Below are 13260 nucleotides of genomic sequence, written 5' to 3'. Positions count from 1 at the left end.
CGCGGTGACATACAACACTACGATGAGCCAAGAAAATTATGTTCAATGCTTCCGAGCATGCATCGAATTTTTTCCGAGCATGCGTAGGAATTTTGTGCGTCGGAATTGCCACAGACGATCGCATTTTCGGATAGGAACTTTTCCCGACTGAAAAATTGAGAGCATGCTCTCAGTCTTTTGCTGGCTGGAATTCTGCCAGAAAAAGACCAATGGAGCATACACACAGTCGCATTTTCCGACGATAAAATCTCAACGGTCTTTTGCCGGCCGCAAATTCCGACCGTGTGTACGCGGCATTACACAGTACGTAATGCACTCCTGGTATTTAGTGCCCCTTTAAAGCCCTCCCACTGTTAGTGGTGAAATTTGACCACACCCACTATTTGATGCGGTTTAGAGGGTGGGTGGGTGTGGGGGTGTGTGTGGGGGGAGGGGGGGGGGTGTTTGGGTGGTCGTGGTTGAGTTCCTGCACCTATTTTCTGAGAAAAAAAGCCCTGCCAATAGTTATACTTTAAAGTTGCAGAGGAGAGATAGGCATTAGGGATTTTGGTGATAAAAAGGGACAGTCTATGGATGATAGAGACAGCTAGACCCTCTCGTACAGATTACAGTTACAGGGTGACTATACACACAAAGTACTCTACTGCCTGGAACTGTGTAAATGCTGCTAATTCTTGTGCTCATTACATAAATTAATTCAGGGAACTGAACTGTTGGGAGATTATCACAGCCGTATCAAGATGGACCTTGATACTGAAATGGAGACTGTGCTGTAATTAACTCTTTTCTGGAGTGCCTATTTGGGGAATATGTTGGGTATTGTGGCCTCAGGAACTCTGAACGGAGAAAAATATTGGACCCTTTCCAAGGAATGCTGAGACCACCCTCCTCCCTTGTTCCCGCAGCCTGTAGAATGATTTCAGATTTAAGGATGACTGCCAAAAGAGGCCTAGCTACCCCTGGGTCCTGACTTTGTAAGCAATCTCCTTTGAGGCTCCACACAAGATCTAGAGTAGCACTGATCTGATGCTATGGTACGCTCATCATGATCAATAGCATCAAATCATTTTGTATATATTTATCAGAGGATTATGTAGTTGGTAAACAGTAGTAGAAAAGGTATAGTGCTATAAAAGTGACTAACCCTGAAGAATTCAAACTTACGGGATACAGGCTGCTAAAACAGAGCTACCCACATGGGCTCCTGTTCAACCTATGTCTTTATTATTTCAGTCTATGCATGGTTGAATTGTTGCACGAGTGCCTCCGAATTTTTCAGATCTTGCAGATCTTGAGTATGAAAAGCTTATCATGCATGACAAAGCAACAGGTTAATCTTAATACCCCCTTCAGCTTCACATACTTACCATTCTTTAAGCCTGGTACACGCAGGCCGAATATCGACTGGTTCAAAAGAGACCGGCCGAGATTCGGCCCATGTGTACACCAGCCTGTCCAATAGAAGCAGGCTGTACGACCCTCTTGTACGGGCATGCTGGAAAACCAGCATTTGATCGGCATCCGATTAGTGCTGGCAGCCAATGGCTGTGAGCGCTGACCGGTGTGCTCTGGCTAGGGGGCAGTTCCCCTGTCATAACATAATAGCTCAGCCGGGAGATCGCTGTACTAACATTGGATAGTTAGTACAATGAGCTCCTCCTGAGCTTCTCAGTTTTTTTGTTCAGCCCACTGGGTTGAATGAAAAAAAAAACTGATAGTGTGTACTAGGCTTTAGGGTAGCTGTGACAGACCCACCCGGGACAAGGGCTTTTGGAGGGGACTGCAGGGTAGCCTCTTGCCTACTAATTATGGGCCCTGGCATTTGAGGAAGCTACAAGCATTCAGGAAGGTGTCTTGTTATATAATGCAAGATGACATGTTATTACCACGTTTCCCAGTCAAGGAAGCCACGATGGTCTCTGCCAACTTGAGACTCAGTGAGAAGATGGAGGTGGAAAGAAAGCTGTTTATTGGGATCTGTTGCTGGACTGTCTGGGGTGGTCACTCCCTGACTAATCAAAGCTTGTTCAGGTGCCTAGCTGTTAATTAGATTGCTGTTTGATTAGGTCACTGGTAGATGTTAGTTGCCAGCTGTTGATTAGCTTACTGTTAAATAGATCACTGCTTAGATTACCGTTAGCTGCTAGGTGTTCATTAGATGTATTGTTAGACGTACTGATGATATTACTGTTTACAGTTTGCTATGTTACCAAGCTCTTACCTGATTTTGTGTGGTATATATTCTGTGTGAGATTACAATAAAGTCAGTTCCAGTTTGCATCTAAGCTAGTGTCGTCTAGTTCTTGGGCGCAATTCTCAGCTATAATACCTGGTTGCTGGTTCCAGAGTGGAGGAAGCTGTATCTTCGTGGAGGCAGGGTGCCAGGCAATCCGTCAGAATAACCATACACAGCTCGAATTCTTTTGATTAGCCTGTGGGCTAAAAAACAGAAAACAAATCTATTGCCCTATCCCCAACAATGCAGTTTATGGAGGAATCTCCACTGCTGGTTATTGTATTCAGGCAGCCGGGGAACCTGCCTAAATACAGTTGCGCTGCCTAACAGTGATTGCATTTGATAGGATTCAGAGATTGTTCGGCTTATAATTTTCCACCCAGCTCAATAAATTTTTAAATCAACTTTTGATGAGCCAGATGGTGATTGCAGGGCCACCCATGGCTTAAATTTCAGGTGATACAGCAGAAATTGCCCAAAGCTTGAGCTGCCTATGACAAGCTCTGGTCTGCTGCTATAGTTAGCAATTAGGAATCAAAAAAGACAGCTCTTTCTAAGTCTGCCCATACACCATGCATTTGATTTCATTTAAACAGTAAAAGAAAATGCCTTGATACCCCCATCCCAACATTTGTTGTGGATGGGGGACTCACTCCCGCTATGATATTGAGCCTTTCCTGCCATCAGAATACAATGATCGGTGTTCCTGAGTATAGCCAGTGGCACTGATTGTTCCAGAAAAACCTGAAAGGCTGGTTGTACAACCAACTTGCCCATATGTGGATCGAGATTTGTCTGGTCCCTGCTGCACCTGCCAAATTTCAATCAATCTATGGCTGGCTTAAGTTGCTCCATTCAGAGCTTACACAGTACTATCTGGTTCCCCACCTTCATGTGACAGCTACCAAGCATCAGTACTGTCATCTGGTCCTCTCTACCCATACTGGGTATTTGCCTCTATCCCTGGCGCTGACTGGGGTGGCTGGAAAGCAAAGGAAAGGTGATTATATGTAGTTGAGGAGGCACACATTTGTTTTAAGCTTTACTCTGCATGTGCTAAACACAGGATTGCAATAAAGGGTAAATGCAGCAATTCCGGGGAATAAGTGAAACCAGTGTAACCTTGACTGCAGCTGATAACTGTAGCTGAACATCTTCCTTGGTTGCTGCTTGTTAAAAAAATAAAAATACTTTCACTCATTTGTGTAAAACATGTGTTACTTGCTGTCATATGTAATAGCATACGTATCCCCTGTTTTCTTTTTGAAATGCTTAATAAAAATTATTGGGAATGAAAAAACAATAAGGGATCCAGTGCTTTCTTTACCTGGGCCGGTTCTTTGCCGTTCTTTGGATTCTAGGCAGCGCCTTGTTAACTGTGGGAAACCGACTGTGATTCCCTGTAGCTTCACAGCTGGCTCCCCACTATGCATGTGCAAGCCTGGCTTTGCTTTCTGAATGATCCCGCAGCCTCCTGGGACCTATTACATGTCCCAGGAAGCTGCTTGTGGTGGGGGGGGGTTGGCAGGCAAACTTCTGTCCCGAACACCTAGGCGACCCAAGCGGAAGTGGGAGCGCGTACCTGTCAAAACAAAAGGTACCTGCTCCCTAAAAGAAAAAAAAAAAAAAAAAACCTCCAATTGCTGTAATGCAACTGTCTACCTAGGTCTATTTTGTCAGTAATCTGGTGATTTAAGAACCCCTGACCGTAATGCAATATCCCAAATGAACCCACGGCAGGCTCCCGTAAATAGCACCGTTACTAGGAAGTTTCTAACATCTACCAATTAGATTCAAACCTGCCTTTGAAGTTTCAATGTGATTGATGAGAAAATCAGAGTGATGGGAAGTTACAAAGCACAGATTATGGTAGATACCTGCCCTGTCCCCTTGTAAGGTTCTCTCAGGATTCTGGCTGTAGTGCTTTACAGATAAATGCAATTGAGGTAAATAGATTTTTCAAAAAGTTTAACACAGCTGCAATTCTGAATTTTTAGTTAGGGCATTCAGAAATTCAGATTAACAATTTTTAAATATTGTTTTATTGAAAGATAAAAAAGCATGCCACCTATGCAAACTATCTAACTGATAAAATAAACAGGATTAAAAGTGAAAAGTTCACCTGGTTTTTGGTTTCAGGGAGTTGGTTTGCTGCATAAATCCAATCTGATGTACAGTGCCTTGAAAAAGGTATTCACATCCCTTGAAATTTTCCACATTTTGTCATGTTACAACCAAAATGTAAATGTATTTTATTGGGATTTTATGTGATAGACCAACACAAAGCGGCACATAAGTGTGAAGTGGAAGGAAAATGACAAATGGTTTTCAAATTTTTTTACAAATAAATATGTGAAAAGTGTGGCGTGGATTTGTATTCAGCCCCTGAGTCAATACTTTATAGATCCACCTTTCTCTGCAATTACAGCTGCAAGTCTTTTTGGGTATGTATCTATCAGCTTTGCACATCTAGAGAGTGACATTCTTGCCCATTCTTCTTTGCAAAATTGCTCAAGCTCTGTCAGAGCGTCTGAACAGCAATTTTCAAGTCTTGCCACAGATTCTCAATTGGATTAACGTTTACGTTTTTGGTTGTAACATGCCAAAATGTGAAAAACTTCAAGGAGAATGAATACTTTTTCAAGGCACTGTATCAGAGTCACTGGCTCTCATAAATTACTCTTAGCATTCCTCTTCTGAATGAGAGCTGTAGCTGCCAATTGCAGCCTTCTTTTTTTGTTCCTGAAGAGCGGGGGTCAGCAACCTGTAGATCGTGATCTACCAGTAGATTGCAGACAGGTGACTGGTAGATCACGGCCTGGGCTTGCTGATCCACCATCCCAGAGCATAAAACAGAGTGAGATGCAGAGGGACTAATTGTAAAGTTGGAGCTGTAGTAGAGAGCAAGACCTGCATAAGCCGATGCCTCCTCTGTAGTGCTGGCTCCTGTTCCAATGCGCAGTGATACAAACGGCACCCCACCTCTTATCCCAGCTAGCGGTCTCCAGAGTGGTTCCAGCAGCAAGAAAGGAGAGATATTTAGGTCAGTGTGAAGCAATACACTGGGCATAATAGTATAGAGCTGCTTTCACACTGATGCACTGTGGTTTACCCACACGGTGGGTGCAGTGCAGCGTACCTGCAGCTTTTCTGCGTGTTAGCTTAGCCATAGACTTCTACTGAATGCAAGAGTTTCAGAAAGTGCACCACACCTGCAGGATATAATAGAAGTCTATGGCAAAGCATACACAACAAAACAGACCAATGCAAACAACAAGCACACTGACAGGCACACATTTCAGAGGATTAAATGTATCTTTTCACTTCTACCAATCTGGTTCGTCTAGCTGTTCCCGTCTCCGTTGTAGATCATGGTAATGGAATGAAGTCTTGCAGCTTTATCTCTCTGGCTAAAGAATATGATCTGTCCTAGCATGGTGGATGGGATGACAATACGTTATATCCACACAGCAGTTACTAGGAAGTTTCTAACATCTACCAACTAGATTCAAACCTGCCTTTGAAGTTTCAATGTGATTGATGAGAAAATCAGAGTGATGGGAAGTTACAAAGCACAGATTATGGTAGATACCTGCCCTGTCCCCTTGTAAGGTTCTCTCAGGATTCTGGCTGTAGTGCTTTACAGATAAATGCAATTGAGGTAAATAGATTTTTCAAACATTTTAACACAGCTGCAATTCAGAATTTTTAGTTAGGGCATTCAGAAATTCAGATTAACAATTTTTAAATATTGTTTTATTGAAAGATAAAAAAAAGCATGCCACCTATGCAAACTATCTAACTGATAAAATAAACAGGATTAAAAGTGAAAAGTTCACCTGGTTTTTGGTTTCAGGGAGTTGGTTTGCTGCATAAATCCAATCTGATGTACAGTGCCTTGAAAATGGTATTCACATCCCTTGAAATTTTCCACATTTTGTCATGTTACAACCAAAACGTAAATGTATTTTATTGGGATTTTATGTGATAGACCAACACAAAGCGGCACATAAGTGTGAAGTGGAAGGAAAATTATAAATGGTTTTCAAATTTTTTTACAAATAAATATGTGAAAAGTGTGGCGTGGATTTGTATTTAGCCCTCCTAAGTCAATACTTTGTAGAACCACCTTTCTCTGCAATTACAGCAGCTGCAAGTCTTTTTGGGGATGTCTCTACCAGCTTTGCACATCTAGAGAGTGACATTCTTGCCCATTCTTCTTTGCAAAATTGCTCAAGCTCTGTCAGAGCGTCTGAACAGCAATTTTCAAGTCTTGCCACAGATTCTCAATTGGATTAACGTTTACGTTTTTGGTTGTAACATGCCAAAATGTGAAAAACTTCAAGGAGAATGAATACTTTTTCAAGGCACTGTATCAGAGTCACTGGCTCTCATAAATTACTCTTAGCATTCCTCTTCTGAATGAGAGCTGTAGCTGCCAATTGCAGCCTTCTTTTTTTGTTCCTGAAGAGCGGGGGTCAGCAACCTGTAGATTGTGATCTACCAGTAGATTGCAGACAGGTGACTGGTAGATCACGGCCTGGGCTTGCTGATCCACCATCCCAGAGCATAAAACAGAGTGAGATGCAGAGGGACTAATTGTAAAGTTGGAGCTGTAGTAGAGAGCAAGACCTGCATAAGCTGATGCCTCCTCTGTAGTGCTGGCTCCTGTTCCAATGTGCAGTGATAACAACCGCACCCCACCTCTTATCCCGGCTAGCGGTCTCCAGAGTGGTTCCAGCAGCAAGAAAGGAGAGATATTTAGGTCAGTGTGAAGCAATACACTGGGCATAATAGTATAGAGCTGCTTTCACACTGATGCACTGTGGTTTCCCCACACGGTGGGTGCAGTGCAGCGTACCTGCAGCTTTTCTGCATGTTAGCTTAGCCATAGACTTCTACTGAATGCAGGAGTTTCAGAAAGTGCACCACACCTGCAGGATATAATAGAAGTCTATGGCAAAGCACAGCTAACCCAGGAAAGTCGCAGATGTACTGCGCTGCACCCGTGTGAAAGTTTTACATATATTACAATAACATAAAGTCCCATAGCCAATGCTAACCCTCCAAACGAACAGGGTTGAATAATACACAACAAAACAGACCAATGCAAACAACAAGCACACTGACACGCACACATTTCAGAGGATTAAATGTATCTTTTCACTTCTACCAATCTGGTTCGTCTAGCTGTTCCGGTCTCCGTTGTAAATCATGGTAATGGAATGAAGTCTTGCAGCTTTATCTCTCTGGCTAAAGAATATGATCTGTCCTAGCATGGTGGATGGGATGGCAATACGTTAAATCCCACAGCAGCCAATCAAAAAACACTTATGTTTGGTCTGCATTCACTAATATGGCAAACACTAAAATGTAATTGGTTAGTAGAAATAACAATACTTGTCTGCCATACATGGGCTGCCAAATAGAATCAGTTTAGTTTAATCAGTTTACATAGCAGTCAAACCAGAACATTTGCTTTAAAACTTATTTTAGTGAATTTCTTATGTGCAGTGTAGCTCTGATTTTCTTTCTTGAAATACAGGACTCTCTGAAAATATGTGGTGTGTCTGTTTCAAGATGCACAATAAGGAGGCACTTAAAGAAAGATGGGCTGCATGATCAAGTCGCCAGAAGAAAGCCGTTAGTACGCAAATGCCATAAAGTATCCCGCTTACAAAACGCCAAACAGTACACAGACAAGCCTCGAACCTTCTGGCACAAAGTCATTTGGAGTGATGAGACCAAAATTGAGCTTTTTGGCCACAACCATAAACGCTACATTTGGCGAGGAGTCAACAAGGCCTATGATGAAAGGTACACCATTCCTACTGTGAAACACGGAGGTGGATCACTGATGTTTTGGAGATATGTGAGCTACAAAGCCACAGGAAATTTGATGGCAAGATGAATTTATCAAAAAATACTGGAGGAACATTTGCATTCATCAGCCAGGAAGCTACCATGGGACGTAATTGGACATTCCAACATGACAATGCTCCAAAGCACAAGGCCAAGTCGACCTGCTATTGGCTACAGCAGAATAAAGTGAAGGTTCTGGAGTGACCATTTCAGTCTCCTGACCTCAATATCATTGAGCAACTCTGGGGAGATCTCAAATGTGCAGTTCATGCAAGACAACCCAAGAATTTACAGGAACTGGAGGCTTTTTGCCAAGGGGAATGGGCAGCTTTACCATCTGAGAAGATAAAGAGCCTCATCCACAAATACCACAAAACACTTCAAGCTGTCATTGATGTTAAAGAGGGCAACACACAGTATTAAGAACTGGGGTATGTAAACTTTTGATCAGGGTCATTTGGGTAGTGTCTGTAGTCATTATGATATAAAAAGAGTAAACACAGTTGACTGATAATAAATGGCTTCAGCCAAACACTAACCATGAGTAAAAGAAACGTTTTTGTGTTATCATTCATATTCTCAGAAACTGGCCAAGAAATCATAAATTCTGCCAGGGTATGTAAACTTATGAGCACAACTGTAGATTACTACCTGTCCTTTGAGAGTCCAACAGAGATTGCTAAGGACCTGTGAGGATTATTCCTGAAGGGAGAGTTGCACTGTGCACATGGCGTGTTTTGACCCCTTGCAGGGTCTTTTAAGGAGGTGAGCGAGCATTGCATGTGGTGGCGGAGGAGTACTATGGATATGGAGGTTGTTTGAAGCAAGAAAAAAACCTCACATCTTCCTGCATGCAAGTGGAACAAATATCACTTATAAATTATTATTTGACTTTTTTTTAGAGCACTTATATTGTACACAATTTTCTAATTTTCTTTTTATATTATTCTGTTTTATTATTTATGCAGCGCTGTCTCATTTATATACTTTATAGCTCATTTTTTTTTGTGGGCTAACAATTATAGACCCTTCATTTCTTTCTAAGTGGACAAAATCTGCAGGGGATCCAATTGATCCCTACACTTGTAGTCACTGGTCATTAGGAAGAATTGCCCCATTACATATAGCTAAAAAGATCAATGGTGTCAGTGGGAACTTATCTGAGAGCCAGAAGTTGCTCATTGCTCAAGGAACCACCAGCAACCTCTGGAGGAACCCTTGCGTTCCATGGAACCCTGGATGAGAAACCCTGAACTAAATAATATACACTGATGTGTAAGTTACTTTTACCATGGAAATGTAGCAAAATACATGTTGGCCTAATTTTATGAAGAAAAATGGTTTGCAAAATTTTATTACAGAAACTAAGAGTTTTTTTTTTTCATTTATATAGCAAAAAAAAAAAAAAAAAGAAAGAATCTAGTGATGATTAAATACCACCAAAAGAAAGCGCTATCTGTGTCAATAAAATTATAAAACATTAATTTGGGTACAGCGTTGCATGGCTGAGTAATTGTCATTCAAAGTGTGACAGAGCTGAAAGCTGAAAATGCTGATAGCAGAGGAATGAAGCAGCAGACAGAATTGACACTTAGTGCTCTTAATTGAGACATGTACACACTATAGCAACTGGCCCGAATGCTGGATGTGGCCCTTTGCTTGCCTCTATCCATTCCTTTAGAACTATTTCTCCCACTGACACAAGGCACCGTTTCCCCCACTGAGGCATTTTCCGCTCCCACTGACCACAGTCCGGCACCCCTAAAGTCTGAAGGACGGTAAATTGGCCTTTTGTTTAGAAAGATTAGAGACCCCTTCTATAGAAGGATATGCTTTGTTCATATTTCATGTCTGAGGTTTACAACCACTTTAACAGACCTATTGAGGGAGATTTATATAAACTGAAGCAGCCAGAATCTAGAGCAGCTGTGTCAGCTTCTATCTTTAATTTTCAACATTTAACTTAACAAGCTAAAAATAGAAGCTGATTGGTTGTCATGAACAGCTGCTCCAGATTCTGACTGTTCCAGCTTTGATAAATCCCCCTTATTATATTTGTAACAATCAGGTCATAAATAGCAATTATGCCTAAATTTAATTTGAACTTCTTTCTTGGGGATTACACTGGAAATCCCATTTAATATTGTGCACCTGTGATCAAAATTGCAGGTCAGAAATAGGAATGAAGTTGGGTTTTGGAGGTGTTCTACAAATAGATGAAAATTCATGCCTGAAACCCTAATGCACTGTGTAACCCTTGTTCATGGTCAGATAGGTCCCTGTGAAACAATCGTTTGAAAGAATGGACAAGCTAGCCAACTCACTATAATGCCCCGTACACACGGTCGGACATTGATCAGACATTCTGACAACAAAATCCTAGGATTTTTTCCGACGAATGTTGGCTCAAACTTGTCTTGCATACACATGGTCACACAAAGTTGTCGGAAAATCTGATCGTTCTGAACGCGGTGACGTAAAACACGTACGTCGGGACTATAAACAGGGCAGTAGCCAATAGCTTTCATCTCTTTATTTATTCTGAGCATGAGTGGCACTTTGTGCGTCGGATTTGTGTACACATGATCGGAAATTCCGACAACGGATTTTGTTGTCGGAAAATTTTATAGTAAGCTCTCAAACTTTGTGTGTCGGAAAATCCGATGCAAAATGTGTGATGGAGCCTACACACGGTCGGAATTTCCGACAACGAGGTCCTATCACACATTTTCCGTCGGACAATCCGACCGTGTGTACGGGGCATAAGGCCCTTTTCAAACGGATTCACTTTTCCTGTGCTAAAACACACCTGTAAAGTGCAGCAAAAATGCAATAAAAATATTTCCTTTTAAATCCCATGGAACTCCTCACATCAGTGTTTTGAAAAGTCCTGCATGATGCCCTGTTTCAAAAACACACCTATTGTTTTCTATAAGAAAATTTACCAAAAACGCTTAAAACGTTCATCGGAAATACATTTTTTTGTGTTTTTTAAGTAATGTTTCCAAGTTTCAGAGACACAAGAATCCAGAAAAAGCACCAAAAACATATTAAAAACATGTTAAACACAATGGGGTTTATTTACTAAAGGCAAATCCCCTTTGCACTACAAGTGCACTTGGAAGTGCAGTCGCTGTAGATCTGAGGGGGACATGCAAGGAAAATAAAAAACAGCATTTTTGCTTGTACATGATTGGATGATAAAATCAGCAGAGCTTCCCCTCATTTCAAATCTTCCCCTCAGATCTAAAGCGACTGCATTTCCGAATGCACTTGCAGTGCAAAGTGGATTTGCCTTTAGTAAATCAACCCCACAATGGGTTTTCACAAAGCGCATAATGCATTTTTAAATGCATCAGTGTAAAAGGGCCATAAAGGGAGGGTAAAGAGCTCTGAGTCAATAAATTTTCAGTGTGTGTTGGAACTGGTTAGGGGAAGCTGACAGATCTGTGTAAGAAGAGATAGGCTGGGTATACAAATTAAGTTTTTTGTGTTCAACCACAAAAAAAACACAGACAGATCCACAATGTGTGATGCAGAGAGCTCTCCTGCTGTGCTATTGCATTCTGACAGGGAGAGTCCCCCCCACTGCCTCCAGAATACACTGATCAGTGCTGTCAGGCATTGGCTGCAAGTGCTGATCGAATGCTGGTTTTCTAGCAAGAACATTCAACATGTACCAAAAGTTGTCTGGTTCCTGACGGCCTTTGTTACGGGTGTACTGGATTATACTTTGGTATCCTGTGATATACCATGCTCTTCTGTGTTACAACGTGCTAAACTGTAGCTTGCATGTTTTAAACTACTAAAGCCTAGTACACACGATAAGATTATCAATCTAATGATCGTCTGTTCTATTTTGGATGCTAGTCTCCATATCAGAAACGAATAGGTTACTAAAGTATGAAAATTCTCCTATGAATAGAAATTTAGAAGTGATGTAATGTATTTGTATTGTATTTTGGAACAAAAACTGTACTGATTAAATGAAAATTGTACAATCTGGTATCGTACAAGACAATTTTTTGTGTTTGTCCCTTTTTTTGGACAAAGCTGTGTACTAACGATCAGATTATCATATGATTGCTACGAAAGTAGTATTTTTTTGTACGATATTCTGATCGTGTGTACGAGGCTTTAACCTTGTTTAGTCCCTATCAGATGCACATGTACTTGCTTGCCGGCCTCTGTGCGACCCTTTTTCATTTTTTTTTCCATTTCTGATTTATTGGGTTTAAAGAAAAGTGGGCTTTTGTCTTGTTAGGGCTTTTTTCTTTACAGTTTAGGGTGTGCAGTATACTCTTATTGCTGAACAGTGGTGGGTTTGAGCCAGGCTCCTGGAATTCGGGTTTAGTTTCAATTGCAAACAATTGACCAAGTTTGCACTTGGAATTAGGAACAACCCATATTGCACTGCTTGTCTTTGCCCCTGTACAGTTTTTTTTTCTTTAAGCTCCACTATGCAGTGAGCACACAAAAAACAAAACACCAGGTGCATAAAAAAAGTGAGCTCTCAAAAGTGAAGCACAAAAAAAAGGGCACTGTATTTACACATGGTCCTCTTCCGAAGAGAAAAGACCCTGGCCCTGATCCATGGGGTGCAAGGCTTATGACAGGGACAGGGGTACTCATGGTCCAACCAGCCAAAACCAGGTGGACTACTTTCTTTGAGAGGCCTGCCAAAGCAAGGCCTACTACCCAAGCACTAAATGGGGCTCCTCTGAAGGGAGACCACAAGGGAGAGGGTGAACCCCAAGACTTTCAGGGTAAGTCCAAGAACCTACACCCTTCTAGTCGTATTGAGTAAGTGCAAACCATGTATGTGCATAGAAAAACAACACTTGGCAGACAAACATAAAGGGAAAAAGGAAGTGGGGAAAGTGCTTCAGTGCCATTGGGAAGTATAATGGGGGGGCTCTTTTGCCAGGTATTAAAATTCCTCCGCTCCTAGCCAAAAGACCTGGCCCAAGAAGGAGGTGTGAAAAAAAAGCGTATAATAGTGCAGTGTGGCGCCATGATAAACTCAAGTGAGCTCCCCCACGTAAGAATTTCTGGCACCCCTGGACTGACACCCCAGGGGCACAAACATCGTGGGCTTCTCTTTGCCTGAACCCTGCCTCTGGAGATATAAGTCACAAAAGCCAAAAATCAGAGGGAATGGA

The sequence above is a fragment of the Aquarana catesbeiana genome, linkage group LG03 (genome assembly GCF_042186555.1).
Source record: "Aquarana catesbeiana isolate 2022-GZ linkage group LG03, ASM4218655v1, whole genome shotgun sequence".
NCBI lineage: Eukaryota > Metazoa > Chordata > Amphibia > Anura > Ranidae > Aquarana > Aquarana catesbeiana.
This window is presented reverse-complemented; position numbering follows the sequence as displayed.